This window comes from Gopherus evgoodei, chromosome 9, assembly GCF_007399415.2.
Source record: "Gopherus evgoodei ecotype Sinaloan lineage chromosome 9, rGopEvg1_v1.p, whole genome shotgun sequence".
NCBI lineage: Eukaryota > Metazoa > Chordata > Testudines > Testudinidae > Gopherus > Gopherus evgoodei.
Genome location: NC_044330.1, coordinates 22,591,906 through 22,613,190, shown reverse-complemented (window position 1 = coordinate 22,613,190; position 21,285 = coordinate 22,591,906). Strand labels below are relative to the sequence as shown.

The 21,285-nt window shown below is 41.9% G+C and overlaps 1 protein-coding gene across 5 annotated transcripts in view; it reads right to left on the bottom strand.

The window, feature by feature from the left end:
* Window positions 1–21,285, bottom strand: part of IFT80 (intraflagellar transport 80) — a 161,443-nt gene that overhangs the window by 128,826 nt on the left and 11,332 nt on the right. The gene's annotated exons all lie outside the window — the stretch shown is intronic.

The following is a 21,285-nucleotide window of genomic DNA, read 5'->3' as shown; positions in this document are numbered from 1 at the left end:
CCAGAAATGTGAAAATCCAAACGAATACATAGACTGGATGAGCAGCCTTACAATACACAGATAGTGTTTTCATGGAGACAATCACTCACATATGACCAGCAGTAGCAACAGTTTCAGCAGCAGCAGCCCAACTAGATCAAGACCTGGTTTACACAAGGGGTATGTGTGTGGGGGAATCGATCTAAGTTACGCAACTTCAGCTACGTGTCTTCACTGTGGTGAGTCAAATGCTACCACTCCCCCATCGACTCTGCCTGTGCCTCTCACGGTGCTAGAGTACAGGAGTCGACAGGAGAGCGCTCAGGGGTCGATTTATCGCATCTAGACTAGACGCGATAAATCGATCCCTGCTGGATCGATCGCTGCCTGCCGATCCGGCAGGTAGTGCAGACATACCCCAAGTGTTCACAGGTAATACTATTGGAGGTAAGCATCAACAGGTTAAGCGTAAATGAAACATTATTACACAAGCTACTATAATACCCATGAAATAAATCTTAAAACGCCCATAAGCATACAATCCAGAAATTGTTTGGTCATGATGAAGCACTGGATGGGCAAGGTACATACAGTAAATTACAGTCACAACAAGAATACAAAGTATTTAAAGCGCCTCATTGTAAATACAGCAACACTGTATTAATTTCGTTAACTAGGTAATGACAGTGGGAAGCTTCCATATCTAGTACTGCTTAATACCTGCTAATCCAGATGCCCTAAACTTCTAAAGTAATTAAATGCATCATTGCATTCTCTTGCATTCCTCAGGTAACTCCCTAATGTAAAATTAATACCACTATAGATCCTATAGTACATAATCCACAAAAAATCACAGCCGCATTGCAAGATCAATTAGTTAAAGAGATTTTGAGGATGGAAAACTTAACACTAATTGTCAAGGGAAAGTATCAGAGGGGTAGCCATGTTAGTCTGTATCTACAAAAACAACAAGGAGTCTGGTGGCACCTTAAAGACTAACAGATTAATAAGCTTTCATTGGTAAAAAACCCACTTCTTCAGACGCATGGAATGAAAATTACAGATACAGGCATAGATATACTGGCACATGAATGGCACAGACTTCAAAGAGAAACTGCAGAGCTGCAATTCATTTGCAAACTTAACACCATTAACTTGGGCTAGAATAGGGACTGGGAGTGGCTGGCTCACTACAAAAGCAATTTTCCCTCTCTTGGTATTGACACCTGTTCATCAGTTATTGAGAGTGGACCACATCCACCCTGACTGAATTGGCCTTGTCAACACTGGCTCTCCACTTGTAAGGTAACTCCCTTCTCTTCATGTGCCAATATATATTTATGCCTGTATCTGTGCCCCCGGACTCCTCGTTTTTGTCAAGGGAAATTATCTTATGAAGATAAGTACACTCCATTGTAGTATTGACGGAAATCAGGCACAGAACTGCAAATTTGCCTTAATCAGTGATACCTAAATAATGTAAACAAGTGAAAGCATAAAAAGATGCTGATGTAGGACTTGATCAAACACCATTCAGGTCAATGGGAGTTTTTCAACTGACCTGGGAGCAGCATCAAATCTGTAAGGTTTGTAATGTCCTGAACAACAGAAAAAAATGGACTATTAAGGTTAATTGTCAGCCATATTTCATACTCTACAAGAAAGACACATTCACCTACTTGCCTTTTTCTATTCATTCTGTCCAAGAAACGTTGCAAAACAAAGTGGATGAAACATGTGTTTTGTGTAATTGAAGATTGAGGGGAATATATTATTGTTTGGAGTTAGTGACAAGGAGCATGATGCCAATATATATACTATGCTCCTCTTCCAGATGACTCCATGGGCAACCTACAGTTTAAGTTAAAGGATATATATTCTATTACCAATACACTGAGTGTGCAAGTTTTCAGCCTGTATTAATGCATTAAATATTTTGTGTTACAGGAAAAACATCTGAGACTTTTTTTAAACTTGCAGCTTGATTTTAAGGCAGTTAAATTTATTGCCAGGTAGTGGGACAGTGACAATTGTGAAATACAGTTCTTTATTGGAATTCAAGTGATGAACTATTACTTTTAGTTTTTGTCAGCTCAAAGTGGGACTTTTACACATTTAATATCAATCTGAAGTATTCTATCTGTATTTCTTTTTATTATTAAGAGAATCTAATGGGACCAAATTTTATGTGTTTTGTAATCAAAATACCAAGATAAATATACAGACTTTAACCATGGAATATACAGTTTATTGTTTATAATCATCAACTATAAAATTTTATATTTTAAGTAATTCTTTACATTTAAAGGAAAGCTACTGCCTGAATTATAAATCAAAAAATTTTGGAGACAGATACAGATGAGTACAATTGTACTTAGTGAAATAGAATCTACTCCAAAAAATGCAGTTTGAAACAAAGATTGTTAATTGAACTAGAAACTAGTTGTTCAGCAAAGTTGGACAACAGGAGAATTTAAAAAATAGTTTTCAAATAAATGACTAATAAGTCTCCTTGACTCTGATATATTTCCTAAATACACCATTTTATATCAGTCTTACCTCTGTGTGTAAAGTCATCACTGAAGAAAGTTGTTGAGGTGATAATTCCCAGGATTGTATGAAAATTACATTTAAAGACTCTGAAGCTAGCTTTTCTCCCAGTTACTGCCCAAGCTTTCGTAGGGGGGAGAGAAGAAAAAAAAAGGATCTCTCTCATGCGAAGCAAAGGGTCCAGGTACTGGGGCTGTCCTATGCTGTGCTATATTCAGCCAAGCCAAAGATGGAATGTGTCGCTCCAACATTTTCCCAGAGTAGGCCCGTTACTCAATGAGGGGGGAAAGACAATAACAGAAAATGTGGAAAAGGCAGAGGTGCTTAATGACTTGTTTCGGTTTTCACCAACAAGGTTGGTGGCAATTGAATGTCTAACATAGTGAATGCCAGTGAAAATGAGATAGAATCAGAGTCTAAAATAGGGAAAGAAAAAGTCAAAAATTACTTAGATGAGTTAGATATCTTCAAATTACCAGGGCCTGATGAAATGCATCCTAGAATACTCAAGGAGCTGACTGAGGAGATATCTGAGCCATTAGCATTTATCTTTGAAAAGTCATGGAAGATGGGAGACATTCCAGAAGACTGGAAAAGGGCAAATATAGTGCCCATCTATAAAAAGGGAAATAACGACAACCTGGGGAATTACAGATCAGTCAGCTTAACTTCTGTACGTGGAAAGATAATGGAGCAAATAATTAAGCAAGCAATTTGCAAACACCTAGAAGATAATATGGTGATAAATAACAGTCAACATGGATTTGTAAAGAACAAATCATGTCAAGCCAACCTGATAGCTTTCTTTGACAGAGTAACAAGCCTTGTCAATGGGGGGAAGAGGTAAATGTAGTATATCTTGACTTTAGTAAGGCTTTTGATACTGTCTCGCATGACCTTTTCATAAACAAACTAGGGAAATACAACCTAGATGGAGCTACTATATGATAGGTGCATAACTAGCGGGAAAATCATTCCCAGAGAGTAGTTATCAGTGGTTCACAATCATGCTGGAAGGGCATAACAAGTGGGGTTCCACACGGATTTGTTCTGGGTCCGGTTCTGTTCATCAATATCTTCATCAATTATTTAGATAATGACAGAGAATACACTTATAAAGTTTAAGGACAATATCATGCTGGGAGGGGTTGCAAGTGCTTTGGAGGATAGGATTAAAATTCAAAATGATCTGGACAAACTGCAGAAATGGTCTGAAGTAAATAGAATGAAATTCAATAAGGACAAATGCAAAGTACTCCACTTAGGAAGGAATAATCAGTTGCACACATACAAAATGGGAAATGACTGCCTTGGAAAGAGTACTGAGGAAAAGGATCTGGGGGTCATAGTGGACCACAAGCTAAATATGAGTCAACAGTGTACCGCTGTTGCAAAAAAAGCAAACATCATTCTGGGATGTATTAACAGGAGTATTTAAGGCAAGACACGAGAAGAGGAGGTTACTTACCTGTGCAGTAACTGACGTTCTTCGAGATGAGTGTTCCTGTGGGTGCTCCACTGTAGGTGTTGGTGCACCTCTGCACTGGTATTTGGAGATTTTTACAGCAGTACTTGTATAGGCCGCACATGCGTGGAGCCTGCTTCACATATCAGTCTTGTCTTAATAATGTGCATGCGTGGCCGAATTCCTCAGTTCCTTCTCTACAACGGAGGCCGTTCCAGCTCCAAAGTAGAGGGGAGAAGAGTGGGGAGTGGAGCACCCACAGGGACACATCTCAAAGAACATCAGTTACTGCACAGGTGAGTAATCTCTTCTTCTTCAAGAGGTGTCCCTGTGGGTGCTCCACTGTAGGTGACTGAAAAGCAGTATCTCTCAAGGAGGTAGGGACTTCAGATCTAGAAGGAATGTAGTAGATAGAACAGCTCTGCCCACATGTGTATCAGTGATGGGTCCCAGTGTAAGAGGACAATGTTTTGCAAACGTACTTTCAAAAGCCCAAATGTCAGTTCTGGAAATGTCCTTAAGGGGGACGTTATGTAGAAAGGCCACTGAGGCCGCCACAGATCTGGTGGAGTGAATCCTGATAAAAGTAGTTGATAACAGAGACAAATGCAACTTGAGATCCAGTTGGAAAGTCTGTGGTTAGAGATAAATGAGCCCTTAGAGTGTTCTGCAATAGGGACGAATAGCTTGTCGGAACGCGTGAAGATTTTAGTCCTGTTGAAGTAAAAGGACAAAGCTATATGAATGTCCAAAGTGTGCATCATAGATTCAAAGGAATTCGCAAGTGATTTTGGAAAAGATAGGGAGATGGATAGGCTCATTGACATGGAAAGATGAGTGCACCTTTAGCAGAATTTCCGGGAGAAAGTGTAGGGTGACTTTGTTCTTTAAAAATATAGTGTACGGCGGATCTGCCATGAGTGCTGCAATTTCTCCTGTGCGTCTCGTAAAGGCAATTGCTACCAGAAATGCAGTTTTCATAGAGAGATGTAGGGGGGAACATGTAGCTAATGGTTCAAATGTTTTTTGGGCTAGGCATGTTAAGACTAAGGGAAGGTCCCAAGGTGGATTAGGCAGTTTGATATCTGGGTATAGGGTTTGGGATCCCTTAAGAAATCGCTTAGTAATGGGGTGAGCAAAGATAGTCCTATCGTCAATGGCATCATGGAACATTGTAATTGCAGCCAAGTGGACTTAGATGGGACTCAGGGAGAGTCCAGAGACTTTAATCTCTAACAGATAATCGAGGATTAGTGGGAAAGGAATGGAAAAAAGGAGCAGTTACTGTGACAGCCCATCAGTGTGTAAATTTTGTCCAGTTATGAAGGCAGGTGGTGCATGTAGAATTTGTTGTGCCATGAAGGAGTACATTTCAAACCTGCTCCGAGCAAGTTCGCTTGGCATGAGAGAACCACGAAGGAGCCAAACCTTGAGGTGTAACATGGTTAAATTGAGGAGAGTAGACCGTGTTGTTGGGACAAGAGATTCTTGCAGAGGGCTAGTGGGATGTGTGCGGAAAGCGACACCTTGGTAAGAAATGGGTACCAGGCCTGTCTGGGCCATGTGGGGCTATCATTATGATCCTGGCTTGGGCTGTTCATATTTTTATCAATAATTTGTGTATGAGTGGTATCGGATAAATGCATACATTAGGTCAGTGTTCCATGGGAACATGAACGCATCCCCTGAGCAGTGTTTGCCTAGTCCTGCTCTGGAACAAAATCTTGGGCATTTCCTGTTAGCTACAGTTGTGAAAAGGTCTGTTGTTGGGTATCCCCATGGGTGGAATATGTCTAGTACTATATCCTCGTTTAGTTCCCATTCGTGGTCTATGGGAAATCTTCTGCTGAGGTCGTTGCAGTGGTATTGAGAGCGCCAGGGAAGTGTGCAGCTGATATTCAGACATTATGTCTGAGACACCAGTTCCATCGTTTCATCGCTTTGGTACAAAGGGAGTGGAATCGCGTCCCCCTCCTTGCCTGTTTACATAGAACATGCAGGCAATGTTATCAGTCATTATCTTGACATGTTGGTTTTGTATGAAGGGGAGAGATTGGAGGCAGGCATTGCGTATCACTCAGAGTTCTAGACATTGATGTGAAGGGACGTCTTGGCAGGAGACAAAAGCCCCTGGGTAGTGTGTTGGGGCATGTGTACTCCATGTCCCATAAGGGATGCATCTGTAGTTATGACAACCGATGGGACATCCTGTAGAAAAGGGACCCCAGAACAAAGGTTGTGAGACAATGTCCACAAGTGGAGGGAGTCCTTGACTCTGGGAGGTATGTATAAAAGTTTGTTCAGACCATGGATATTTGGTCTCTAGACAGTGGACATCCAGCTTTGGAAACACCTCATGATGAGGCAAGCATTCCTGACTACAAAAGTGCAAGAGGCCATGTGGCCTCGGAGTTGTAGGCAAGCTTGTGCAGCCACTTGTGGGCTGTTGCACAGCTTGGGAACGAAAAGGTTGATGGTGTTAAAAAGGTGGAGTGGGAGATATGCTATTCTTTTGCATGAGTCGAGAAGTGCTTCTACGAACTCCAGTTGTTGAGTGGGAGTGAGTGTAGATTTTCTTTGCTCATTCGCAGACAAGAGCATGGAAACATTGGACTGTCTGTTGTGCGGACTGAATGGCTTCTTAGAGGGTCCTGGCGTTGAAAAGGCAGTTGTCGAGGTAAGTAAAAATTAAGTGTCACCATCAGCTCAGGATTAAACAAAGACTGTGAATGACTTGCCAATTACAAAACCAGTTTCTCCTCCCTTGGTTTTCACACCTCAACTGCTAGAACAGGGCCTCATCCTCCCTGATTGAACTAACCTCATTATCTCTAGCTTGCTTGCATATATATACCTGCCCCTGGAAATTTCCCTACATGCATCTGACGAAGTGGGTATTCACCCACGAAAGCTCATGCTCTAAAACGTCTGTTAAGTCTATAAGGTGCCACAGGATTCTTTGCTGCTTTTACATAATTTGGTTGGAGGACTGAGGATGAAAGGCAACATCTTACTGAGATATATAAAATCCATAAAGGAAGTGAAAAAAATTGGTACCAAACTATTTGAGACCATCAACTGAAAACGAAAATTGTTCTAGGGTACTGTCATAAACAGATAAGTAAGAGTTAATAGAATAGAAGTACTTCATATTTCTTTTGCCTATAAAGGGTTAACAAGATGTGAGCCTGGCTGTTACCTGACCAGAGGACCAATCAGGGGATAGGATACTTTCAAATCTTCAGTGAGGGAAGTTTTTGTGTGTGCTGTTAGTTTTTGGTTGTTGTTTTCTCTGGGTTCTGAGTGACCAGACATGCAACCAGGTTTCTCTCCAATCTCCCTGATACAGGTTCTTATAGATTCAAAATAGTAAGTACTAGGTGATAAGGCGAATTAGGCTTATGTTTGTTTTCTTTATTTGCAAATGTGTATTTGGCTGGGAGGAGTTCAAATGTGTATTTGGCTGGAAGGAGTTCAAATCTGTATTTTGCTGAAAGGATTTTAATTTGTACTTGTATACTTAGACTGGGAGGGTATTCCCAGTGTCTATAGCTGAAAGACCCTATAACGTATTCCATCTTAAATTTACAAAGATAATTTTTACTGTTTTTTCTTTCTTTAATTAAAAGCTTTTCTTGTTTAAGAACCTGATTGTTTTTTTATTCTGGTGAGACCCCAGGGAACTGGGTCTGGATCCACCAGGGAATTGGTGGGGAGAAAGGAGGGAAGGGGGAGAGAAAGGTTAATTTTCTCTCTGTGTTAGGATTACTTTCTCTCTCAGGGAGAGTCTGGGAGGAGGAGAGAGAAGGAGGGGGGAAGGTGAATTTTCCTCTCTGTTTTAAGATTCAAGGAGTTTGAATCACAGTTATCTTCGGGGTAACCCAGGGAGGGGAATTCTGAGAGGCAACAGTGAGGGAAAGGATTTACTTTCCTTGTGTTAAGATCCAGAGGGACTGGGTCTTGGGGGTCCCTAGGCAAGGTTTCGGGGGGACCACAGTGTACCAGGCACTGGAATTCCTGGTTGGTGGCAGTGTTACAAGTACTAAGCTGGTAATTGAGCTTAGAGAAATTCATGTTGGTACCCCATCTTGTGGACGCTAAGGTTCAGAGTGGGGAATTATACCATGACAGGTACCAAATCCTAATAGTTCTAGGGTACTATCCCTAAGAAACCCAAGACTTCTTTAGATAAAGGTTGGATTTACTTAGAAGTGATTGCCAAAGTAGCAACCGAAATAGCACAAATCACTTCAAGACATTTCCTAAATTTTGAGAGCTTGACTTTGCATCCTTAATAGTGTTCTTTGCATCCTTAATAGTGTTCTTTTAACATCATTTTTGTGTTTTTAATATATATATATATAATTTTTCTATATGTTCTTAATGCAGATGTAAACAACTACTGCAGTTTTCTAAGTTATATTATAATTCCTCTTCCTCCCAACATGGAATTTTTTTCAGGATCAGTAACACTGATTTCAGTATCAGAGGGGTAGCCGTGTTAATCTGGATCTGTAAAAAGTGACAAAGAGTCCTGTGGCACCTTATCTCAGGGACTCTCTTTTAGGCCCATCACCTCCACGAACATGATACAGTTCTGCGGTGATCTGGAAGCCTACTTTTGCCATCTCTGACTCAAAGAATATTTTCAAGATAACACTGAACAGCGCACAGATACACAGATACCCCCACATCAACAGCACAAGAAGAACAACTCCACTTGGACTCCTCCTGAGGGTCAAAAGGACAGTCTGGACCTATACATAGAATGCTTCCGCCAATGTGCACAGAAAGAAATTTGGGAAAAACAACATCGTTTGCCTCATAACCTAAGTCGTGCAGAATGCAATGCCATTGACAGCCTCAGAAACAACCCTGACATTATAATCAAAGAGGTTGATAAAGGAGGTGTGGTTGCCATCAGGAACGGGTCTGACTACCAAAAGGAGGCTGCCAGACAACTCCCCAATACTAAATTCTACAGGCCACTTTCCTCAGATCCCACTGAGGAATATACTAAGAAACTGCACCATCTACTCAGGACACTCCCTACACTAACACAGGAACAAATCAACATACCGCTAGAGCACTGACCGGGGTTATTCTATCTCCTACCCAAGATCCACAAACCTGGAAACCCTGGACGCCCCATCATCTCTGGAATTGGCACTCTCACAGAAGGACTGTCTGGATATGTGGACTCTCTACTCAGACCCTACACCACCAGCATTCCCAGCTATCTCCAGGACACCACTGATTTCCTGAGAAAACTACAATGCACTGGTGATCTTCCAGAAAACACCATCCTAGCCACCATTGATGTGGACGCTCTCGACACAAACATCCCACACACAGATGAAATATAAGCTGTCAGGAACAGTATCCCTGATGATGCCACAGCACAACTGGTTGCTCAGCTCTGTGACTTTATCCTCATGCACAATTATTTCAAATTTAGTGACAATATATACCTCCAGATCAGTAGTACCACTATGGGCACTCGTATGGCCCCACAATATGCCAACATTTTTATGGCTGACCTGGAACAAGGCTTCCTCAGCTCTCGTCCACTCATGCCCCTTCTCTATCTAAGCTACATTGATGACATCTTCATCATCTGGAGCCATGGGAAAGAGACTCTGGAAGAATTCCATCACGATTTCAACAGCTTCCACCCCACCATCAACCTCAGCCTGGACCAATCTACATGGGAGGTCCACTTCCTAGACACCAGGGTACAAATAAGTGACGGTCACTTTAACACCACCCTATACCGAACACCAACCGACCGCTATGCCTACCTTCATGCCTCCAGCTTCCACCCCGGACACACCACATGGTCCATCGTCTACAGCCAAGCACTGAGGTACAACCGCATTTGCTCCAACCCCTCAGACAAAGACCAACACCTACAAGATCTTCACCAAGCATTCTCAAAACTATGATACCCACATGAGAAAATAAGGAAACAAATCAACAGAGCTAGATGTGTACCCAGAAGCCTCCTGCTGCAAGACAAGCCCAAGAAAGAAACCAACAGAACTCCACTGACCATCACCCACAGTCCTCAGCTAAAACCTCTCCAATGCATCATCAGTGATCTATAACCCATCCTGGACAACGATCTCTTGCTTTCACAGGCCTTGGGAGGCAGGCCAGTTCTCGCCCACAGACAACCCGCCAACCTTAAGCATATTCTCACCAGCAACCACACACCGCACCATAGTAACTCTAACTCAGTAACCAATCCATGCAACAAACCTCAATGCCAACTCTGCTCACATATTTACACCAGTGACGCCATCACAGGACCTAACCAGATCAGCCACAACATCACTGGTTCATTCACTTGCATGTTCACCAATGTAATATATGCCATCATGCTCCAGCAATGCCCCTCTGCGATGTACATCGGCCAAATTGGACAATCCCTACGTAAAAGGATAAATGGACAGAAGTCGGATATTAGGAATGGCAATATACAAAAACCTGTAGGAGAACACTTCATCCTTCCTGGAAACACAATAGTAGATTTAAAGGTAGCCATCCTGCAGCAAAAACACTTCAGGACCAAACTCCAAAGAGAAACTGCTGAACTTCAGTTCATTTGCAAATTTGACACCATCAGCTCAGGATTAAACAAAGACTGTGAATGGCTAGCCAACTACAAAAGCAGTTTCTCCTCCCTAGGAGTTCAGGCCTCAACTGCTAGAAGAGGGCCTCATCCTCTCTGACTGAACTAACCTCGTTATCTCTAGACTGATTATTGCCTGCTATTTATACCTGCCTCTGGAAATTTCCACCACATGTGTCTGACGAAGTGAGTAGTCACCCAGGAAAGCTTATGCTCCAATGCTTCTGTTAGTCTATAAATTGCCACAGGATTCTTTGTCGCTTTTTACTGATTTCAGTGTGACTGAACAAAGATATACCACATTCAAGTTAGTTGTCCATTTTACTCTGTCTTTCTTCATCCCAGGCAAACAATTTTCCAAATCCCTTTTAAAGCCCCAGTGTGGGAGTTTCTGGTTTAAAATACAGATTTTTTTTTAAATAACTTTAAAACTCTACGCAGTATTGGTGAGTGTAGGGAAGAAAGAGGACTTCTTAGCTCATAAGCCAATATTGGAAGTCAAAAGTTTACTCATATGCTTTATCTGTAATAACACAGCTTGGAGCAGATCAGAAGTCCCCAAACTGTGGGACATGTGCCTCTAGGGGTGTGTGGAGGAACGGTTTGTTTTCTTTTTGGGGGGGGGGGACATGTGATGAGGCCCAGGTCAGCCCCCACAGGGGGCAGGAATGGATTACCATGCTTCCAGCCCTGCTCTGCTCCCAGAATAGCTCCACTCCTAGCCTTGCTCGTCCACCAGTCCTGTTCATCCCCCCCAGTCCTGCTCTGCCTCCAGGCCCAGGCCAGCCACCAGGGAGAGTGCCACACTTCCAGACTTGCTCCACCCCCATCCCTGTTCAGCCCCCAGGCTCAGGTCCATCCCCAGCTCCACTGCTGAGGAAGCTTTGGCTGTGCAGTAATGGACGGGAACACGGACAGATTCAGTTAATGGTAAGGGGGTGTGCAAGTGGAAAATTTGTGCACCATGGGAGTAGATGGAAATGACCCAACTGCAGCCTTACATTAAGCCTTCAGATATGTAAAATACTGGTCCTTTTTTCTACTTTTATTATGCAATGAAACTAGAAACTATCCTTAAACAATGTTGCTTTGCATTTCAGGAGGGATTTCAAACTGGAGATTAGCAGCCTATTCAAACACAGAACACGAAACTTGTCTGTTTTGTTCATTAGCTACCATAAGCCACTCTTTTACATTTTGGCCTATTGTTAAATGATATCATCAACACTGGTAAAACAAATCAGGTGACAAACAGCTGTCCTTATGAGCTTTGTGAATTATTGCCTTATGAACATTTTTTTTAATTTCTATTTTCTTGAATTTTGGATAGCAACAATAATGACAAGAACATCCACTTAAGTAAAAAATAAACAGTTCTATCACAAGAGACAGACATGTGACTCGGAATTAAAAGCAAAAGGTTATAGTTTACTTCTCGTATAACTCCACCAATGTCTAGAGTTCCACCAGAAAGAAAAAACAGATATTCAACTTCCACTGGACCTGGCAAAGTGCCAAGAGTTCTCACACAATTAAATCAATTGGCTGTTGAGGATATTCAGAAAAAAATTGCTGGATTGAGTCATGAGTTAATAATGATAAAGCATATTACATCATTGACAGCACATTACCAAGTTTTTACTTCAGATTTTTTTTTCTTAAATTAGTAATTTCATTGTGGAAGTGTCACTTTAACACACTTTCACAATACAAAGGAAGATTCACACCAAAAAAACCCACCCAAAACAGCGTTGTCATGCAAATTCTTTAATAAACGTTACAAAGAACATTATAAGGAAAAGTTAGTTCATAAATAATACTAGTGAAATTCAAAGTTAAAATTTCTCAGCAAACTTTTCCATGGAGACAGCTTACAAAGTGGTTTCTCAAAAGATGAATGTCTAGGCTGAAAGTATAAATTATCTGTGCTCTGCGCCTATTTTCAGACTTCTAATCACAACTGTCCAAGTAGAAATCTCCCCACAAAGAAAAAAGGTGTTGATCTGTATAGCAGACAAAATTGAAAGACTAGTTGTCGTTAGCTGTTGCTTGGATGGAAAAAAAAAAAAAGGCTTCTGCTGCATCTGTTTGTTCATCTAGTTTTGTTTATAGTTAGCTAGTGTGCATGCATATATGGGTGGGGTGTTATTTTGTGCTTATTTTGTTAGTCAGTTTTTGCTTTCTATATCCTGCTTCACTCTCCCTCCAACTGAGGTTATCTGCCTGTTGTAGATTAGCTGCTGTGCTCTAGTGCAAAGTTTCTCAAACTGGGGTCTGCGAACCCTGGAGGTCCACAAAGGTACTCCAGGGGGTCTGCGGGCCCTGCTGATCAACTCCTTCTCCTCCTTCCCAGTGCTACTTGAACTTTGTGTAACAACTGTTCCCTGGCATGCAGGAAGCACTGGCAGGGAGAGGGAGGAGCAGGGATGGAGTGTGCTCAGGGGAGGAATCATATTGAGGGCTGCTGGCCCTGCTAATCCACTCCTCCCCTCCCTCCCAGAGCCTCCTTGCCCCTTGAGAGACACCTTCTCAACTACCTCTTTTTCCTGAAACTCCCCACAAACTACCTCCTGCTAGAGTTCTGTGTGCTCCCCACATTTTCCCCTCTTTCCATACCAGGATCCTTGTACCTATTGGGTGTCTGGGAAGTGGGCGGGCGAAGCCCGCCCACTGCTAAAGGATCCTCCCCCAGCCTAAGGGGAGGAATCACAGGGCCACAGAACCCACTGAGTGCGGGGGACAACTAATAAAAGAACAGGGACAGGAGTGAGGTCAAAGGGTCAGAAGGAGGGAACCTAACGGGGACACCGAGCAGAGAACCCCGGACAGCGCCCACTGCTCCTCGAAGGCATCAAGGGAGCCAGTGGACACCGCCCAGAGGAACTCCGCCCGGATGCGTGATCGGACCATGGAGCGGAAGCAAGCCCCACAGTCACCGGAGTCTCCATCGGCCAACCTCCCCTCCCTGGTCGCGTGGCCTCTATAACACTGATAAGAGAGTATCAAAGGGGTAGCCGTGTTAGTCTGGAACTGTAAAAAGCAACAATGAGTCTTGTGACATCTTAAGCACTAACAGATATATTGGATCTGTTAGTCTTTAAGGTGCCACAAGACTCATTGTTGCTTTTTACTGATAAGAGAGATGCACAGCTGTTTGCTCCCCTAGGAATTAATACTTGCTCTGGGTTAATTAATAAAAAGTGATTTTATTAAATATAAAAAAATAGGATTTAAGTAGTTCCAAGTAATAACAGACAGAACAAAGTAAATTACCAAGCAAAATAGAACAAAAACATGCAAGTCTAAGCCTAATACAGTAGGAAATTAAATACAGCTAAATCTCACTGTCAGATGTTCCAATAAGCTGCTTTTACAGACTAGACTTCCTCCTAATCTGGATCCAGCAATCACTCACAGCCCTGTAGTTACTGTCCTTTGTTTCAGTTTCTTTCAGGCATCTTTTTGGGATGGAAAGGCTATCTTTTGAGCCAGCTGAAACCAAAATGGAGGGGCTTCCAGGGCCTTATATAGTATTTCTCTTGTGCCACATCACAGCCATAAGATGGGGTCTCTAGCCTCTTGGGCAAGTCACATGTCTATGACCGATGCAGCTTTTTGCAGGCTGACTCCATTGTTTACACGTTAGTTTGAACATTCCCAGGAAAGCTCAGATATGGATTGGCATCTCTCAAAGTCCATTGTTAAGTATTCCCATTTATTTGAATAACCCCTTCACACTATGTTGATCAAATCTGTCTTATGTGCTTCCTATAGCAAACACTTTAAATACAAGCATAGAGCCAACACTCATAACTTCAGATATAAAAATGATACATGCATACAAATAGGATGAATACATTCAGTAGAACATAAGTTTTGCAAAGTTATGTTACAGGACATATCTAGCATAAAACATATTCCAGTTATGTCATATTTATACTCATCAGCATATTTCTATAAAGTATTATGGGGTGCAAAGTTACCCCCCCATAGCAGAGTCCTTCAATCCCCTTCCCATGCCAGGGGCTCTGCCTCAAAGGGATCCCACAATCTCCAGACCACCATCAGGGCTTGTATGCCCCTTTCCTATACTAGGGTTCCCCATTTCCCTCACACCAATGTATGGGAGATAAGACATTCAGGATATCAACATGTTAAACTGTATTGGAAAGGTAGGAAGAGATGAGACTAGAGTATTTTTATGCTGGAAGATATTAACGGGTGCCATCAAACAGTTGTTTGATCTATAGACAATTGCAGAGGAGTTTGAAGCTATGGCTGCACTAAAGAGCTGGCAGAGGCTTCACTTATCCCCCAATTTCCCCCTTTTATTTGTCTCATTTTCCCCAGAAACAGATAGGGTTCTGGCCACTGATGCCTAGGACATTCCCTGAAGTTTTACAATTGATTAGATGTGGAATTCGAAAGTTTTCACATTACATACACTCAAGTTGACCACATTTCTGTGTTTAAGGCCTTCTTCACAAGCTCAGCCAATTAATCTACCAAAAAAAAAAAAGCCAACTAAGTTAAAAGAATGTCAATTTCAGAGTCAAGCACTCAAATTGGGAAATGCTAGAATTAAGATTTACCATGAAACCTTAGTTGAGCTCCCATGTGTATATGTATTGTGATACAGACTAACTATATGATCCCATCTACTAGTTTATCCTCAGGACCCCTGCCTCATTCAGTGGCCAAGATACATATTTAAATGGGTAAACAACACATTTTTTCCCAATTTCATTCTCAATTCTTGACCACTGTAGCTGAAAATTTCCAAAAAAAAAAAAAATAAATAAAAAATAAAAAAAATTCAGGTGAAGCAGACACTTGGAATGGATAATTACAGGTTGGATAAAGTTCAGCAGTTATAACAAATGAAAACAGGGTATTATAACTGGAAGTGTTGGGCAACCATAACAACTCTGTCTATAATTGATCTATTTTGCATTTAACAATTAAATCTAGAGTGGAAGGATAGTCTTCCACAACACTGGGACCAAGGAAATCATGGATTTATTCCTGTATTTGATGCAGACTTCCTACAAAATCTTGCACACAACTTTTCAACTGTAGTCAGTGCAAAGTGTCTCTGCCTTCAGTGAAAGCTGGATCAGATCCTTTAAAAATGGAGTTTCAGAGGAGCTGAGTATAGACAGTTTTCACTGGAGTTTTGGATTCTGAGCATTTCTGAAAAAATCAGGCTTGCTCTCTATACCTCAATTCCCCATATGCAAAATGTGGATAATTCTTCCCTATCTCAGAAAGGGGATGAGAAAATATATCCATTCATATTTGTGAGGTGTTCAGACACTATGGTGATGAGCATCAAACAAAAATAGTGTAACCATAAAATAAACACTGTATTGTGCATAAGCCAACTGCCAACGTAACAGATTTTAAATGCATCAGTAGTAGCTGGTAAAATACTACTATAGTACTAGTTTATTTTACAACAAATGTGTTGCTCTTAATTTGATTAACTGTTGTCTTATAGTAGCCACTACACTGCTTAAATAGTCTCAAGGGGCCTAAAGTCCATTTATTATATATGTGGTCAGGAGAGCTATCACAAGAAACATTTTACCTTTTCCCCTGCTATAAAAAGTTCAGGATGCATTCATAAAGCTTTTTTGTACCCAGGGGGGTTCTGGTTTCAATATTAATGCCATAAATAAAATTAATATTGGTGTACTATCATGTATTCAGTTTGTAAGAGGGTGAATATTTAAAAGTTTGATGATGGTACTATGAAAAACACATTAGTAATGCTTGAATCTACTAGCAGTTCCATTGTTTTATTTTCAGTGTGTATACTACCAAGTTTTTTTTAAGATGACTGTTGTATCCCAATCTTCAACTTATATGTATAAAAGACATCTGACAAAGGGCCCAATTCGACCCAGCTTCTGATAGTTCAGAACACTCAGTATCTTGGAAAAGTGAACTTTTAGTCAGAATGAGAACCTTGGTACAGTGTTTTTCTTGGGCCTCAATTTTCTGAAGTTATTAGAATAAGCTTGGAACTTTGTCCAAAACATATTTATAAGTATGGTATCATGGTCACATTTTACTGTTTTTCATGCTATGTACTTGCCTCTAGTTTCTTACATATAGCCTCAATTATATAGGATCATCTGACATGTTTCTTTCTTGGAGTTTCCTATTGCTATATGCAAACCTGATACATCAAACCAGTAATTGATGTTTTTGGATTCATCTATATAGCTGGTACATTTTCTGTAGCATTTTTGACCATTTGGTTCTCTAAAGAGATCTACTACTCCAGGCATAAAGTTCTTTAGATTAGCACATATTTTAGTGATATGAAAGCATTTGGTAAGAAAAAAAATTGTACATTACAAACTTAAGTAAACTTTGGTGTGAAGGATAACTAGTGATACTGTTTGCCAGATTATATTGATTTCTATAAAGATGGAACAATTAAGAAAGAAGGCATTTGTTCAAAGACAGTGGTATTTCAAACACTGAACTTATTTATTCTATCAATTTTGCAGAAAAATCTGATTCCTTTGTATTTCCCCCCCCCCAGACTAAAAATTAAACTTTGCTCTGAAAAATGTCCCCAAAAGTAAGTAAGTGAGAGGAAAATACAAAGAAAAAATTGTTTCCCAGTTCATATGGTGAGGCATGACTTTGCATGATTTGTGAAGTAACTACATTCATTCGTAGGATGCCCCAACAAGTATAATAGGAAGAGATGAAAATGCAACAGAGATGCCTTTGGGCACATAAAATGCCCAAAACAGAATTGTTGAGGTTTTAGTAATCAATTTGAGTTAATAATCAATTTAGTACATCAATTTATTTAAAACACGCTGACAGGGACAAGTAGGGAACAGTATATATCTTCTACTCTTGAGGGAATACTGCACCAAAAAATTAAAAATTCTGCGCACAATATTTTAAAATTCTGCATATTTTATTTGTCAATAAATGTGATGGCTCCTGCATGGCAGTGGGGAGCACAGGCCACTGGCTGCACAGAGCTGAGAAATCACCCTGTAGGCCCTGCCCCCCTTAACCCAAGACATGGATTCAGCAGTAAGACTGCACTCAACCCTGACACAGGCCTACCCCAGAAATATGCCAGGGCCCTACCCTCTGCACCAGGTGCATGAAGATAGCAAGTGAAAGGGACAGAGTCTTGCATGCGTGCCCAGCCCTAGTCCCCAGTTGTGGGGCAGGCTCAGCCCGGCAGGATCCAAGTGTGGAGGGCTTAGTGTGGATGTGTCCAGGTGTGGGGTGAGAGGGTTCTGTTCACACCCAGACTGCCTTACACAGTTTGGTAAGGGGTCCAAGTGTGGGGAGGATCAAGATGCACAGGGGCTTGCTGGGGGGGTTCCAGGTGCAGGAGGAATGGAACTCTACAGGAGGGTCCAGGTGAAGGTGGATGGGGCTCGGTAGTGGGTGGATGGGGGAGTGGGTGTTAATGTTCAGGAGTAGATCTCAGTGCAGTTTGATGATTCTGAAGAATGCCTCTACTTGGGAGACTCCAGAAAATGCAAGATGGTCAGGAAGAATGCTGATTCCCACAATCATGCATCCAGTTTAAATGAGCTGATAGGAATAATATCAGTTACTCTTGTAAATATAACTGTTTACATCCAATATATTACCTTGGACTTTGTTCCCATTCTAGCATGCTGCAATTCTATAACCCATATTCTGTACTGATGGCATAAAGAATCTGTCCAAAGATAGATTCAGTAACTCATTTATGTAAAATTGAAATATCAGTTGCATTTTAGCAATTTCTGTGCTAGTTGGTCTGTGCTGGCCCATTGCACAGAGCAGAATCTCACCCTGTGCCTGATAGTGGCTGACGAGACTACTTGCGATGCTCTCAACGGTGATGCAAGAGTGGCAGCATCAACCTCAGGCGCCCCTCTCCTAGCCCCAGCCTAGCCTGCTGCGGCTGGGGGAAGAGGCGCCTCTTCCCCTTAAGCCCAGGTGCTGTTGTGAGGAGAGATGGGGAGAGTCCTCTCTCCTTGCCGTAGCCCGGCCAGCCTACACCCAAAACCACTCATCCCCAGTCCGACTCCACAGCCCACACCCTCAGCCAGAGCCCTCAATCCCCCACTCCGACCCCAACCCTCTGCCCCAGCCCTGAGCCCCCTCTCACACTCCAAACCCCTTGGCCCCACCTCCGCCACATGAATTTTGTTATGTGCACCAATATGGAGATGATATGTCACACATTACCTCCATACTGGTGCACATAAAATTAATTCTGCACATGCGTGGGAAAAATTAGAGGGAACACTCAGGAGAGAGCTGGTTATTTTTCCCATGTTGTCAACCACCAGAGAGAGTATCATGTGATGGGTGGGATAATAAACAAAGTGACTCCTTGTGCAGAACACTTTCCTCCGTCTTCCTACAAGAAGCTAGGATGCAGTTTGGATATAACCATATTTCCTTCACTGCAGAATAAATGTTTTTAGGGACTGGGGCAGACACATTATCTTAGCTACAAGAATGACTGTTTCTGCCCTAAAGTTCTTGCTGTTCTCTAAACTAAATGGGAGGGCTCAAGCCACATTCCTAACAAATTCTGAGACACACTAATCTAACACAAGCCTGTGGGCATGGGGGAGGGCGTGGTATCTTCTTCCCATCCCCAAGATGTTTAGAACATCTGGATCTTATTCAAACCTTCAGCCTGTCCTAAATACTACAGATGCTTCAAAAAGTTTCCATCCATCACTGTCTCTCAAACTGGAAGTGTAAGGCTAAAGAAGGAGGATGCAATAACCTGAAAAGGTTCTGGATCATCATATGAATCCTGACTTTGTTGGGACTGGATGTAGGATATATGAAAGTACTAAAAAAAGATTATACAAGCAAGCTCAGTGTCAAGAACATACAACAAGGGCTCAATGGCTCTTGCATCTGTAACAAATTATATTAAGGCAAATTTCAAAGGCTCCACATTCAGTCCTCTTCATCAGTGATGGTTCTCTACCAGTTCAGAATAACACATAGTAGAAAGAACCTCAAGTTCCCCAATAAGGGGAAATTAAGGGCAAGTAACTCATGGATCCCATCAAATTCCAAAATATGCTGAAGGACAAGAGCACTCTATACATAGGTCAACGATTTGATGATCTGGTGAATCTTCATAAAAATATTCTAGTTTCAACAATCTACACACTGGCCTTCAAGTGTCCAGCAGATTTGATTGTGGAGGCTAGAGTCTCCTTATTGTTCACAAATAACTCCTTGATTTTCTGACTGCTGCACCAGATGCAGAGGGGGATATGGAAACAACTGCCAATAGCAAAAAATAAATGGCTGAAACACAAAGAATTTCTCCAAGTTTATGCCAAGAGAACTTTCCTCACAACCTCTACAGAAGCTATGCAGGGTACTGTGATGGCGTGTTTACCCCACACAGGTGGTGGAATGATTAATAAGGGCCTGAGAAGCCAATTAACACTCCTGGCTGCACCTGGAGCATGGGCCAGACCCAAATGAAGAGGAGTCCTAGATGGGGGAGGAGTTGAGTTGTTTATATAAAGAGTAAAAGCTCACAGTAGAAGGCAGCTAAGAGTGTGCATGTGTGGGTCACAACTCTAGTCCCTCTCTAAGTAGTAGAGAGCGGAGGAGTTTCATTAGGGTATTTAAACCCTGGATCTGATGGGACAGGATAGCAGAGTTGCAGATTCCTAAAGTGAGCCTGAAAGAAAGTCAACCCACAGGCAGATGGACTTGGGGGTAGATTGGAGTGGAGGATCCAGACTAGCATCAAGAGTCCAAGAAGGCAGCATCCTGCAGAACAGAGAGCTGGAGGAGGACCCAGGATGGATTAAAAATTCAAGCCCAGGGAAGGAAAAGAAGTTTCTTTTAGTATTCCCTTCCTCCCCACCACCACATACTTTTGAATTTGGTTAAAAGACTACTGGCACTAAAGCTTCTCCCTGGAATCTGACAAAGGAGTAGAATGGAAGAGGAGTCTTGAAAGGGCTCTGGACTTCATACTGATGACCAGTGTCAAATGGGACTATCAGTATGGGATTACTGATACTCCAGAAAGTGAGAGATCTTAAAGCAACACATCTGGAGGGCCAAGTCACAAGACGAGAGACTACAGCAGGGCCAGAACAACTGTTGGTAGGAGGTGCTGCCATGCCCAGGCACAAGGGGGTGCACCTGAAGTGACTGCACTCTCACACAGATAGTAAAACACTTCATGAACCATGACTGCCTACAGTTCACAGCAGAGCCTGTTCCCACACACTGTAAAGAATTATCGTTCTACTTGGCTGAAAAGATTATGTGCATTTGAGAAGGCTTCTCAAGTCACATAACTCCAATCCTCATTAACCACCCAACAAACAGACTGCTCTCTTTCCCTTAAGTTCAGTCCATTCACTCCTCAATGGGTCCTGACCTAAGACCTGTGAATCCAACTTATGCCCAGTCAACAAAGGGGTTATGACTAATTGATTCCACTTCTGACAAACAGCAACTGCCTCATTCAAAGAAACAATTTTCCTTCCCTCCTTCAAACACACAGTAAGTCCAACCACTACTGAAGAAACTGACCCTGATATGTCAGATCAAGCCAACACTGCCTAGTATCAAAACTTTGGTTCCTGAGCAAGCTTACAGACACACTGGCCAAAGG